General features: G+C 53.0%; 1 protein-coding gene across 3 annotated transcripts in view; it reads right to left on the bottom strand.

Moving 5' to 3' along the window:
* LOC105466056 (cadherin-23) overlaps positions 1–3,907 on the bottom strand; it is a 386,971-nt gene extending 383,064 nt beyond the window's left edge. For all 3 annotated transcript variants that reach the window (XM_071069711.1, XM_071069712.1, XM_071069713.1), the window contains exon 1: positions 3,527–3,907. The gene's annotated coding sequence lies outside the window, so the exon portion shown is untranslated. The remainder of the gene's footprint in view (positions 1–3,526) is intronic.
* Positions 3,908–13,792: the final 9,885 nt, after the last annotated feature.

Genomic DNA, 13,792 nt, shown 5'->3' with positions numbered 1-13,792 from the left:
TGAGACTTACTAACCTACTTATTTTTAAATTTTTATTATTTTTATTTATCGATTGATTTTGAGTTGGAGTCTCGCCCTGTCCCCCAGGCTGGAATGCAGTGGCACAGTCTCAGCTCACTGCAACCTCCATGTCCCAGGTTCAAGCAATTCTCCTGCCTCAGCCTCTCACGTAGCTGGGATTACAGGTGCCCACCACCACGTCTGGGTAATTTTTGTATTTTTAGTAGAGCCGGGGTTTCACCATGTTGGCCTAGCTGGTCTCAAACTCCTGGTCTCAAGTGATCCACCTGCCTTGGCCTCTGAAAGTGCTGGGATTATAGGTGTGAGCCACCACACCTGGCCTAACCTAACTATTTTTGAACTCACTGATTTTCAAATCGATGTCTGAATGTCTTCACATTAGCTCGCTCTTTGTAAGGCCCTTGACTATGTCTCCCATAGTTCCTCCTCATCACCCTGTCCCCTGGCAGAGCTGCCCTCTCTCTGGGAGAGGCTAGCTTAGGGGAAGGATAGGCTCTTTGGGCAGGGTGGGATGCCTGAGCCATGCAATGACCTTTCACCTGTGACACCATCGGCTACACCAGGCCTCTGATCCAAATCTCTCCAGCAGTGTTTCAAATCTCCTACTCTCACGCCAGCCTTGATGGCTTCAGGGTCATCATTCAGAGGACCAGGGGTATAACCTGCCACCATGCCTTGGCATCATCCCTGTGTCTTGAGGCTAGAGGGATGAACCACCCTAGGGCAGTAGAAGTTGGACGTCCAGTCCAGGATGGGGTCAAGGGAGAGCTTGGTCAGTATCCTCCCCTCTGTAGGCTGTTCCAAATTGGCACTCATGCTCCTCCACTCTGCATAAGTCCTATGGCCACTGAGAGGTGTTATCAATGGGTCAATCCACCCATTTGGGAGGGCAGATGAGGTGGAAAGTAGTTGCTCAATTCCTTCTGCTTGAGGGACAGCATCTAGTCTCAGTCTCAGGCATCCTAGAGGCAGAGTATGTATATCTAGCTTCCGGAAACCCTGCCCCTTCCACTCACCTCCTACTGGAACGTGTGCAGGGGTTTTTGTTGGTTTTTTTTTAAACAGGGTCTCGTTATATTGCCCAGTCTGGAGTACAGTGGGTATTCACAGGCACGATCCTAGCACACTACAGCCTTGAACTTCTGGGCTCAAGCAATCCTGTTGCCTCAGCCTCCCCAATAGCTGGGACTACAGGGGTTCACCACTGCACCCGGTTCCGTGTACAGTTTTGACTGCACACAAAGCTGAGATGCTATTCTAATCCGTTTAAAAGACCCTAAAACACAGACACTCTTGTGGCATTAGCATGGTACAACCCGAAGGGGCCAGTGGTGGGCTATTAATCCAAGCCTAGCAAAGCAGCCAGAGAAAGAAGTTCAATCTCATTCTCATTTCTGTTCTTATTCACTGCCCTATACAACACTCTGCACCAAGTAACTATGTAATACCTCTTAGAGAAGGCACTGTGGACGACAGCTTAAAACTTTACTGAGCACATGAGTCACCCAAGGATCTTACCAAATGCAGATTCTCATTCAGAAGGTCTGGGATGGGGCCCAAGAGTCTGCATTTCTAACAAGTCCCTAGGTGATGCCAAGGCTGCATGTCCACAGGCCACACTCAGAGGAGCAAGGTTCCACCAGACCTTCACCTCCCAGAAGAATGTGCATTTTAAATGAGCACTTCAGGAAGGTGCCCTTTAAAATATTTGGCTCAAATAAATGAACCTCAAATGGTGAAACTGCAGGTAAGGTAGCTTGTTGGGTGGGGGAGCTCTTCCAGAGGCAACCAGGACCATCTGCCATCACACCCCTCAAATCAAGCCCTTTGGTAAGCAGACGTGAGGAGCCCAGCTGTTTGGAGGTGGGGAAGGCCAAGTCAGAGAAGTATATGCAGGCCCAGCACAGAGGAGGCCAGGATGCTAGCTCTGGGCCTCCCACCCCTCACTGCTGTCCTCCAGCACTTGAGGCAGAGCTTCCTGGTTCACACCAGTCGCTTCTGTGTGCCACCTTCCCAGCTCACCGGGTATACCCACCCTCTACCATGAGACACTCTGCCTTCCCGTCCTCCCCAGCCCTGGCAGCCAGAGCCAAGCCTTGCTATTCCCCCAGCCAAGGGACCCCTTCCCAGCTCCTCCTTGGCAGAGTGACATCTAGTGCCCCCACCCCTGTAGGTGCTGACCGCAGTGCACCTACCCCTGCACCAGGAACCAAGCACTAACTCCAAGCCAGCTCTCCTATCATGGGCTGATTCATCATCACCATGCAACTGGCCCCAACTAGGTTCTTCAAGCCCGCCCTACCCCACACCCCACAACCTAATTCTTCCCTGTGTGAGGGTCTGACTCCACCCAACACACACACACACACGCACACACACACACACACACACACACTCCTCCTGTGTCTCTCTAGCTTATTTCAAAATCCAAATTAGGGTGGGGGCACTTGCCAAGGGGCTGGAAGGCGAGGTCAATGCCAGCTCTGGTCTGAGAGGGCAAAGGACGCAGAAAAAGAAGGCTCTGGTTTCTGAATTACTAGGGAGGATGGGGGCGTATTTCTACAGAGGAAAGGCTAATTTCCTCCCAGTGGACCGCTGACAGCACTAGCGCTGGGGCTGGGGTCGCAGTGGGGCGGCGGCTGGCACCGGATCTCCGCTCACAGCACGGAGGCAGCCTCTCTAGGTGCCCGCTCCAGGAAAGCCAGGCAGAGTGCCCGCCGGCTGGCGCCGCCACTACCTCAGAACACGCGGGCTCTGCCCGAGTCCTGGGTTGACCTACGGTGGAGACGAGGGGCAGTGCTCCCGGGTGCGAGCTCCTCGGCGCAGCCAGCACCGCTGGTAGCGGGCCATCTCCAGGGCCAGGAAGGAGAAGCTCGAGCCGCATAAGGCTCCCGGCTCCGCGAGGGGCGCGTCTTCCCATAGCTGGACCGAATCTGGGAGGACGTGTAAGTCCCCTGGGGTCTCCCGCGGGCACAGGGACGTGATGAGGGGAGGGGAGAACTACGTGCCTTTAGTTCCCTTCAGCGCCGCTGCCCAGCCCACAGTAGGGGTGCGCCCCACCCCATCCCCACTGTCCAAATGAGGACCCAGGGCTCAGAAGGGGAGGGGATTGGATCCCAACGCGCTCCACTCCCGAAAATCTCTCCACCCCAGACCTGGACCCTCTCCGTAGCGCCAAGAGCAAAGCCCCCGAATGTTCGCGGTCCCAGGACCGGGATGGGGGATGGGGTGCCTGTCCTCCCAAGGCCAACGCGAATTGAATTCGAGTTCCCGGGAATCAAAGTTGCCGCGCGTCGGTCCGGGAGCTCGGAGCGGGGCGCGGGGCTGGGGCTAGGGGCCTGGGACCGAAGGATGCCACGAGCGCCCGCCGCGGGCGATGGCCGCGCTGAGAACAAGTGGTTCGGCAGCCGCTGTAGCCACCAACTTTCCCGCCGCGCGGCGGGCGAACGGCTAGGGGAAGGAGAGGGAAGCAAGAAGGGAAGGGGCGGTGCGTGGCTCCGGGTACCGTGTGCGTGTGTGCAGCGACGCCGCGCCTCGCCTGGAGCTCTGCTCTCCGCCGGATCGGCCCCCGCGGGCCGCCTGCTCTTGCCCTGGCCACCGCCGCGTCTCGCAGCCGGCGCGAAGGCTCATCCGCGGCGTGCCGGCCGCTCTCGGGTCCCCGCGGGCCGCTCGCCGCTCGCAACTTCAGACGTGCCGGGGGCTCGGACTAGGCGCGCCCCAAACGTCCAGAGGCTCAGCCACCCAGCACTCCACGCCCGGGCAGGGCTGCCCTGCCCAGCCCAGCTCAGCGTCCGGCCGCCGTCGGACGCGTCCTCTGGCCAAGCATCGCGCCTGCTGCCCACGTTCCTCTCTCACGAGCCGCTACCGCCGCTCAAGTCCGCGATCAACTTTCCCTTGCTTCCCCCGCCCCGCTCGGCCCCCGCCGTCCAGACCCCGCCTCCCGCCGCTCCCTCCCTCACCTCCCTTCTCGCCCGGCCCCCGCCCGCCCGCCTGCGCTCGGCGCTTCCCCACCCCTCCGGCCGCCAGGACCCCCGAGCTCCCGCCCCGGCCCCGCCCGGACCCCCCGGGAGCGGCGCCGAGCCCCGCCGGGCGCTCAGGGCATGAATATTTCAGTGCTGGCGAAGCTGCCCTCTGCCGATGTCATGGCACCGGCTGCTGTGGCAACTCCACGAATGCCCCAAAGGGGCAGGGAGGAAGCCCGCAGAAGCGGCCCCAGGTGCGAGACAGAGCCGTGCCCCACAGGGCCGCCCGCCATCCCGCAGAGGGGCGCGCAGGCGGATGGGGGCCCCTAGCCTAGCGTCCGCCCTGCGCCTCCGGCAGAGCTAGGTAACGCTCCCGGGAAGCCCGGGATGGTGAGCGGGCGCTCGGCCTAGGTGAGCCCGCGCCATCTGTTGGCTTTAAGCGCCCCCTCTCTGCTCCCAGAGTCGCTGAGCGGTCCCTCTAGTCCTTGGGGCCGCTTGGCCTACGCTTCTCTCCAACCTTTGCCCACCCGACTCGACTCGTGCGCTCCCACCTGTGCCTCCTCCCTCACTCAAGCTCAAGATGCCTCCAAGTGCTTAGAAAGGAAGGACCCTGGGTTGGAGGAGACCTGTGAGGTCACCTAGGCGCCCTCACCCCTTTGGGAGCCCCGTCTGCAGTGCCCGAGTCATGGTCTCCCGGCTTCTTTTTGCACACCTATAGGAACAGTGACTTTATGGCTTTTTGAGACAGCTGGATCAAGGAAGGGTCCATATGCAGGTAATGGAAGAGGTTTATTCCCTACCTTTGATCTTTACTTCCCCGGGGCTAAACATTCTGATTTTTTAAAACTATTTCTCACATGACAGGATTTCTGGAGCTGTCACTGTTCCAGTCAGTACATTGACAGTACCTGCCTGGAGCCAGGCTCTGGGCGAGACTTTCTGGGCCTCAACTCATTCTATCTTCAGCAAAGTCTTTCTGGTAGGTCCTGCCATTATCCCCGTTTTACAGTGAGAAATAGGCTTTAGGAGGTTGGGGACTTGCCCCTGTGGTGGAGTCAGGTATTGAACCCAGAATCTATCTGGTTCCAAAGCTCCAGTTCCTTACCATTCGCCCATTCATTATTCATTCATTCATTGGTTCATTCATTCATTCATTCATTTATTCACAGTCACTGCTACCTGCTAGCTAACTGAAACAGGTTCTAGGAATAGGATGGAGAACAAAGCAGGCTTGGTCCCTGTGCCCCATGAAGCTCCTCTAGTAGGGGAACCAGACATTCATCAATGAAATACATAAGCAGGTAAAATTACAGCCAGAATCAGTGCCAGGAAGAAGAGTGCTTTAATGGTGCCTGGCCTAGGGGATCAGGGAAGACCTCCTGGAGGAGGTGACTGAGCTGAAGGATGAGCAAGGGAGAGAGAGTGGAGTTTTAGGCAGGAGAAACAGCATGTGCAAAGACCCCAGGTGCCCACTACGGGCAACGGCTGGGCCAGGAACAATGGTTTGGTGGCCGCAGTTGCAATCAACTTGTGCAAAGGTGGGAAGGAGCTGGCATATGTCAGGAAGTTCAGAAAGGGTGGGGAGAGCTCTGTGCCTCCAGTGAACGAGGAAATGCTCCCGGGAAGCTTGGGAGGGTAAGTGAGCAGGCACTTGGCCTAGATGAGCCTGCACCATCTGTTGGCTTTAAGCACCCCCTCTCTGATCCCAGTCACTGAGTGGTCCCTCTAGTCCTTGGCAGTGACTGTAAAGCCACAATGGAGTGGGGGCCAAACTGTGCAGGTGTGTTGGCCTTAATCAGGGGTTGATCTTTATCTTAAGACTGACAGCTTGGGCTGGGCGCAGTGGCTCAAGCCTGTAATCCCAGCACTTTGGGAGACCCAGACGGGTGGATCACGAGGTCAGGAGATCAAGACCATCCTGGCTAACGCGGTGAAACCCCGTCTCTACTAAAAAATACCAAAAAACTATCCGGGCAAGGTGGCGGGCACCTGTAGTCCCAGCTACTCAGGAAGCTGAGGCAGGAGAATGGCGTAAACCTGGGAGGCGGAGCTTGCAGTGAGCCGAGATCCAGCCACTGCACTCCAGCCTGGGCGATAGAGTGAGGCTCCGTCTCAAAAAAAAAAAAAAGACTGACAGCTTCAGAGGCCGGGCATGGTGGCTGATGCCTGTAATGGCAGCATTTTGGGAGGCTGAGGCAGTAGGATCACTTGAGTCTAGGGGTTTCAGACCAGCCTGAGCACCATAGCAAGCCCTTATCACTACAAAAAAATTAAATATTAGCCAGACATCATGGCGTGAACCTGTAGTCCCAGCTACTCAGGAAGCTGAGGTGGAAGGATCACTTGAGCCCAAAAGTTCAAGGCTTCAGTGAGCTATTATCATGCCACTGTGCTCCAGCCTGGGCAACAGAGCAAGACCCTATCTCAAAAAATAAAAATAAAAAGACTGAAGGCTTCAAAGCAGGTAGCTGGAGTGGAAGTTGAGGGGTAGGAGTGTCATGATCAGATTTATAGTTAGGAAAAATGAGAATTGAGGCAGGGCATGGTGGCTCAACACATGTAATCCCAGCACTTTGGGAGGCGAGGCAGGCGGATAGCTTCAGGTCAGGAGTTTGAGACCAGGCTGCCCAACATAGCGAGACCCCATCTCTACTAAAAAATGCAAAAAAAAATTAGCAGGGTGTGGTTTGCGCCTGTAGTCCCAGCTACTCAGGAGGCTGAGACAGGAGAATCGCTTGAACCCGGGAGCTGGAGGTTGCAGTGAGCCAAGATTGTGCCACTGCACTCCAGTCTGGGTGACAGAGCAAGACTCTATCTCAAAAAAAAAAAAAAAAAGAGAGAGAGAGAGAATTGATTGAATTGATTGGGAGGCAATAGTTGATGAGAAGAGACTTCTTCAATTAAAAGTATTTATTTGTCAAATACTATGTTTCAAGAAATTTTCTAGACCAGGGGTGAGCACACCGCTACCCAGAGGTCAAATCTGCCTCATCACATGTTTTTGTAAAGAAAGTTTTAGGGGCACACAGATGTGGCCTATCCAGTTGTGTCTCCTTTCACACTACAACTATAGACATAAGGAATTTCAACAGGGACCATATGGCCTGCAAAAACAAAAATATTTACAGCCTTGCCCCTTACAGAAAAAGTTAGCTAATCCCTGTGAATTTAGACACTTCCGATATGTCAATGAGCAACACATGCACACACATGTACACGCACACACATATGCACACACACGCGCACACACACATACACGCATGCTTTCGCCAAACAAATCCTTGCCCTGGTGAAACTTACATGTCCTCAGGCTGCTGCAGTGCCTAGGTGATTGGTGCCAGAGGCCTGGAATGAGAGGGTGGGTAGAAGTGGAGAGAAGTGACTTTCAGGAGGTAAAAATCTACAGGGCCAGGAGAGGGAGTGGTTTTACATGAGATAGAGCAAAGGGTCAAGGAGACTTCTGGGTTTCTGGCTTGTGGTGGTAGATGGACAGCGTGCTGTTTCCTGTGATGGGGCCCTCTGAGGAGGCCGCTATGGAGACCTGAGCAAGAGCTCCCTTGGGACGTGTTGTATGAGAGGCCTGTGCAGTCACAGAACAGAGATGCCAAGCAGGCTCTTGGACAAATGAACTGGAGCCGTGGTCCTACATGTCTTAGATGGTCATGCTTTTAGACAGAGTGATGGAGCCAGGAGTCTGGAGCTGGGATCTGACTTCTAGACCATCCTGTAGCTGGATGGTGGCGGGTTGGACACTGGACCTCTCTTGGCCTCGTGTTCCCCATTCGTAAAATGAAAGCATGAGAAGAGGTGTTCTTCAAGGTTCTCCACTCCTCAAACCTTCTGTTACACTCTGTGCCAAGCACCATGCTGGGAACTGGGGTATCAGCTGGGGTGCAGCCAGCCCACAGAACCACCATGAATGTGTAACAGGGAATGGAAGAGCTGAGAATTCTAACTGGATGGTGAAGCGACCCAGAGTGCAGCAACAGCAGAAAGTGTGCCACCTCTGGACTGGAGGGACAAGGGAGGAAGCAGAGTGGCCAGGATCAGGGCATGCAGTGGAAGGTGAGCCCACAGTGGGCCTGTGTGGTGTGGGCTCTAGTCACAGAAACACAGCTACTGCCAGAGACGGTGGAGTATGAAGACGCGTTCCGTCTTCTTTCCCCAGCCCCTCTCATCTCCCACCTGAAGCCAGCGGACCTGGGAGTTTGCGGGGTCAGCCTGCCGTGATGCAGAGCAGCAGCACCACAGAGGGGAGGAGAGAATGGCCCTGAGGGAAACAGGCCAGGACCGCACACCAGGGACACAGACGTGAGTGACATCCATCCTGTCTTCAAGGCACTCCCCGTAGGAGAGAGGGGCAGACGAATCAGTTACAACCTAGCAAGGTAAGTGTGGCAAAGTGGACAAGTGGCCCAAAGGAGAGTGGGGTGATTCATTGTCATGAAATCTTGAGTCCAGAAAGGCTGCCTGGACAAGGGGACGTCAGAGCTTGCTGCAGTGAGCTGAGACTGACCAGGAGGTCCACAGGCAGCAGAAGCAGAAGGGCGTTCCAGGTGGAGGAGCAGCATGTGCATAGGGCCTGGAGGCGTGCACAGGGACCCTCCCCAGGGAGCCATGGGAGCTACTGGATCCCGGAGGTGAACAGCAGTCTTGCTCTTCTGCACATGAACCAGCCAAAGGTAGGATGATGGCGTTTGCAGGAGCCTCAGAGCTGGGAAGAAGAACCCAGCCTCTATCCTCTGAACCAGCATCTCAGAAATTCTAATCTCCTCATTCCAGGAGATGAATCACCTAAGTTTTCACCTTTCTGCCTTTCTGGGATTTCCATTCCTGAAACCATGTCAGGGCTGTTTCAACAACAGCTCTCGAAGTTCTCCCTAGAGCCCTTTCCTCAGGAAACACTTGCCTGCTCTCCAAGCCCGTGGGGCATCGAGGAAGGTACACCTGTGTGATAAAGAAGCACCCCTTGCCACCTTATGTAGTCTGGACAAGTCACTGAACCTCTCTGTGCCTTGTTTCCACTTCTGAAAATGAGAGAATGGTGCCTGCCCAGCCTCCCTCCTGGGGTGGATGTAAAAGCACTTGGACAGCCACAAAGAGCCACAGAGATGCCAACTTCCCACTCATCCAAACTCCACTCCTACTGGGGGACCCCCACTGTATGAAGTAAGGGGTAGGACCAGACCCTGCTTTAATTGAAAAAGCTATAAAGAAAGGCCTTCTGCCTGCAGGGCACAGTGCATGGCCTAGGCAAGCCAGTCAGAAGCTCTACTCTCAACTTTGAACCTTGAGAAGGACTATAACGTTTATAAACAGTCAAGAATCCTTTTGAAGCTATGCAAAGCACCTAGCCCTGACTCCAGGACTCCTGAGGCCTGACCTGGGTTGTATTTTCAGCTGCATCCTTGGCCACCAGCCTCCTTTTGTTCCTATTTGTTGTCTGGGTCTGTCCTCCAGTCTTCTGGTTGAATCTGCCCCTGTTAACTAACTAGTGAGTTCATTTTTTGCATCAGTAGCCAGAGTTCATTTCTGTTGCTAGCGACCGTGAGAACCCTGCCTGGTGCAGACCATCTGATTATTCTTCCGGTGATTGTCGTAGGGAGCATAGAACAGTGTAGAGTCAGCATTATTAGAATAATGCCACCTCCCCTTTCCCAAAATTAAAAAGAAAAGAGAAAGAAAGAAAAAAAGTGATATGCAGTTCCTTCCATATCCAGGGCATCTTGCCCAGGGATTTCCAGAAGCGGCCACATCTGTACAGTGGCTTCAAGATCATGTTTAGCCCACAGCACACTTGATTTTAAGATTCTCGAAGGCAGGGACTGTGTGTTTGTTCATTCACCTAACACACGTTTCTGAAGGGCCCACAGTGTGCCAGTCTGTGGGCTGGGTGCCGAGGACACAAAGAGCAAATGACATCATTCTGGTCCTCAGAGAAGCTATAGTCCAGCTGGAGAGATAGAGACAGAAACAGTTGGGAAGAAGTAGGATGATGCCATCCTTCAGGCTGGGACTAGGTTCAACATTGACAGAGGGGACCCCGAGCAGGGTGCAATCCACTCTAACCAAGGAGATTAGGGAAGACTCTGAACAGGAGAGACCACTTAAATAGAGCCTTGAAAGACAAGAGTACCTGGCAAGGTAAGACCGGCAAGGACATCTGAGGTAGCAGGGACTGTGTGTGCAAGGTCACAGGGGCAGCACACAGTTTAGAGACCTCAAGTAATATGGCAATAGGGCTGGACCAAGGAGTGTGCTATGCAGAGGCAGCAAGAGCTGGACCATGAAGGGTTTGAGGGCCCCACTGGGAGCCCAGGTTTCTTTCAGTAAGCAATGCTGGAGATGGAGGCGCTAGGCTTGGAGGTGCAGATACACAGTAGAAAGCATGACCAGCTACAGGAGGAAGAGGGGACAGTGCATTGTCCCAGGGTGACCTGGGCTGACATCTTGGAGGAAGGGGCATCTCCCCTTCAATGTCTTTGCATCCTCACACACCAAATAACCAGCTGGCCTACTGGCACTCTCAGAGAATGAGGATACAAAGAAGGGAGGGAATCCAAATCTGTTGTTTTAAATATGCCAACCCCTGGAACCACCTGGAATTGGACTCCATTCCACCTTGGCCTTCCAGCCTCACGGGGGTGCTTTCTGCCACTGCCTTGCCCCTGGGGAATGCAAGAGAGGCAGGGTGGTGCAACACAAAGCTCGCTCCACCAGGCTGTGGTTCATATGGGTCTTAGCCTACCGGTCCGAGCATCAGGTTCCTCAACTATAAATGGGTATGATAACCCCCAGGTGCTGAAACACCTCTCGAGGCTGCCTTTCAGATCAAAAGAGAAAAACACACATTAAAGTGCTTTACAAACTGTAAAAACAGAGCAGCCCTCACAGGCGAGTCTTTCCTCCCCATGAGGGTCGATGATTATTTTTAAAGCACACAAACGCCTCTCCTGTGGGTTCCTCCATAGCAGCCTCTCCATCCCTTCCTGCTCCCCCTTTCATGCCCCCACCCCACAGCTGATAAAGAGCTGTTTGTTGCTTCCTGCTGTCGTCGTCCCCAGCCCATGCGTCCTCTCCCGGGGCAGCGCCTGCCACCATAAACCAGACATGTGTGCTCCCGAGTTTAGTTTGTGAGCCCTCGGAGCCTGGCACAGCTGTGGCGGCCCTGCTTGGCTTGTGGAGGAGCAGGCTGGAAGGCTGACAAAGTGGGCTGTGGCCACCCCTCTGCAGCATGGAGGCCCCCAGGAAAGCCCCGGGGGCATGAGGTTCCCTGGGCCCAGCCTTGGAAGCTCACCCCTCCCTTGTGTGGCTGAAGAAAAGAGGGTCCTTCCCTCACATTCCTGCCCCTCTCTCCACTCCCCTCGCCCATCATTTATTTATAAGGTGTTCAGAGCAAAATGAATGACAAAAAGTTAGAAGCTAATTAAAGCTGGCACAGATTGGCACACGGGGGCATGAATTATACATTGGTGCAGAATGGCACTTGGTGGCAAGGACTGGCACCAAGTGCCCTGGGCACTGGTAGGAAGTGGGCACGAGCCCCACCTCTGCCTCGGCCCCCGCCATGCCTTTCCAAGGCACCCTCCGTCCAGGGCTCTTGGCCTCTCTCTGGGGCAGCTGGCACCTTGTCAGCCACCACCCCTCAGTGGGCAATTCCTCTCTGCACAGCCTAGCACATCCTGGCTGTGAGAACATCAATACCATAATCATAGGCTGGACTCGTCCCACAGAAGTGGTCCCTGGTTCTCCAAGCACATGCCTGTTGCCGCCTCTGCATTCACGAGAAAGGGCAAGCTTCCACAAACATGAGGGCAAGTGGAGAAGTTCTGAGACCCAGCCAGCTGATCACAACAAAGGCACATCAGAGCTGGAAGACACCGTTCAAGACCCTGCAGTCCAAACCCCACAGTATGCTCACACAGAGAGGACCTGAGTGAGGCTCAGAGGGGGACAGGTTCTATGCAAAGGCACACAGCAAATATAATAATAACTATAACAATTATAAGGGTAAGATTTATTTAAAGCTCATCCTGTGCTAGCCGCTGTTCCAAATCTTTGTATGGATGGTCTCATTCAATCCTTATGTGAAGAAGACACTATAGTTATCTAAACTGACAGGTGAGAAAACTGAGGCAGCACAGAACTGTTAAAGCAGTGTGCCCAAAGTCACAGAGCTAATGAGAGGCAAAGTCTGGATCAAATGAAATCCAAAGAGCCTGATTCTGAGCCCTGTCTCCTGTGGGCAAGGACAGTGGTTCTCACCTGACTACACTTCAGAAACTTCTGGGAGGTGAGGGGGACACAAAAATAGTATCAGTGATTCTGATTTTTTTGGTCTTGGCTAACATCTGAACACGGCATTCTGAAAGCTCCTCAGATGATTCTAATGTGCAGAAAAAAACCATTGGTGGGGGGAGGGTTGTAGATTTTAACCCCAAAAGTCATGGATGTGAGTTCTTGTTCTGCCACTACTTAGTGACTTTGAGCCTAGGGCTTAACCTCTATGGGTCTCAGTTTCCTCAGCTGTATAATGGGGTTTGTGATAGCATGGCTCTGGAGTTGGACTGTTGGGATTTGGTTTGAACCCTGGCTCTGCCTTCTGGGCAGATTACCTAACTTATCTTTGCCTCAGTTTGCTCATTTGTAAAATGGTGATAATACTAGCAGAGCTGTCATGAGGACTGAGTGATGTGGTGAATATAAAGTGGCACCTGGCATAGTAAGTGCTCATGAAAATGGGAGACATGGTCAGTAGCTGTCCTGGGATGGAGGAACCTTGCCTCTCATGTCCCACAGGGCTGTGGCCAAGATGAAACGAGGCCACATATAACAGAGTGGCTGCGTGCACGGCAGGACACAGTGAGAGGCTGTCAATCAGAAGAGACTGGGTCTCCTGGCTGCCTGTCCCTGACTTTCTCTTTCTTTGCATATGGGAGACATGAACACATTATCAGCATGAACATTTCAGACCACGTAGACAAACCACTGTTCTCAATTTGGTGTATTTCCTTCAAGGAATGTTCTATGTGCATATGGAAATGTATAGTTTTTGGCTGGGGGCAGGGGTGGAAGAGAAAGATATCTATCATGACACACTTCTGTACTTTTGAATTTTGAACCATATGAATGGCTCAAATATAAAAATAAATACAAAAGGGTATGCTTCAGGCAGAAGGAAAGTGGTCCCAGATGGAAGCTTGGATATTCAGAAAAGAAACAAGAGCAATAGAAAGGGAAATATGGGTAAATACAAATGAATCTTGGCTGTATAAAACAATAAAACTAATGTTTAAAATATATAGGGAGAATTAAAATACACGATCCAATGGCACACAAGCAGGAAGGGGGTAAATGGAGTTAGAATGCTCTAAGGTCCTCGCATTGTCCAAGAAGTGGGTAGAAATGGGGAGTGTCTGGTAAACATGAATAAATCAAGGATGCCTGCTCCATCTCCAGGCTAACCCTAGAAGAGTGGTAATTGCACATATTACTAACCAGCCAGTTGAGGGAAAATGGAATAATGAAGTGTGTGTGTGTGTATTTTTAAAATTTTAAGAATTTTTTGTTTTTACAAATACAGCCATACTGCACATATTGTCCTATAACTTGTTTTTTTTTTTTTTCTCTCTCTCTCTCTTAAGGTATGTCCTGTAGCTCTTTCCACAATGGTCCCCAGAGGGTCTGCCTCCTTTTTGTCTGCCAGTGTGTATCCCGTGGAATGATGGCAACAACAGAGCATTAAACCGAGTGTTGAACTCTTCTGAACACAGGCCTCTATGTGACAGCACAGGTCACACGTCCACGGA

This window comes from Macaca nemestrina, chromosome 9 (genome assembly GCF_043159975.1).
Source record: "Macaca nemestrina isolate mMacNem1 chromosome 9, mMacNem.hap1, whole genome shotgun sequence".
Lineage (NCBI taxonomy): Eukaryota > Metazoa > Chordata > Mammalia > Primates > Cercopithecidae > Macaca > Macaca nemestrina.
Note: the sequence above shows the minus strand (reverse complement) of the source record. Positions and strands in the feature narration are given on the sequence as shown.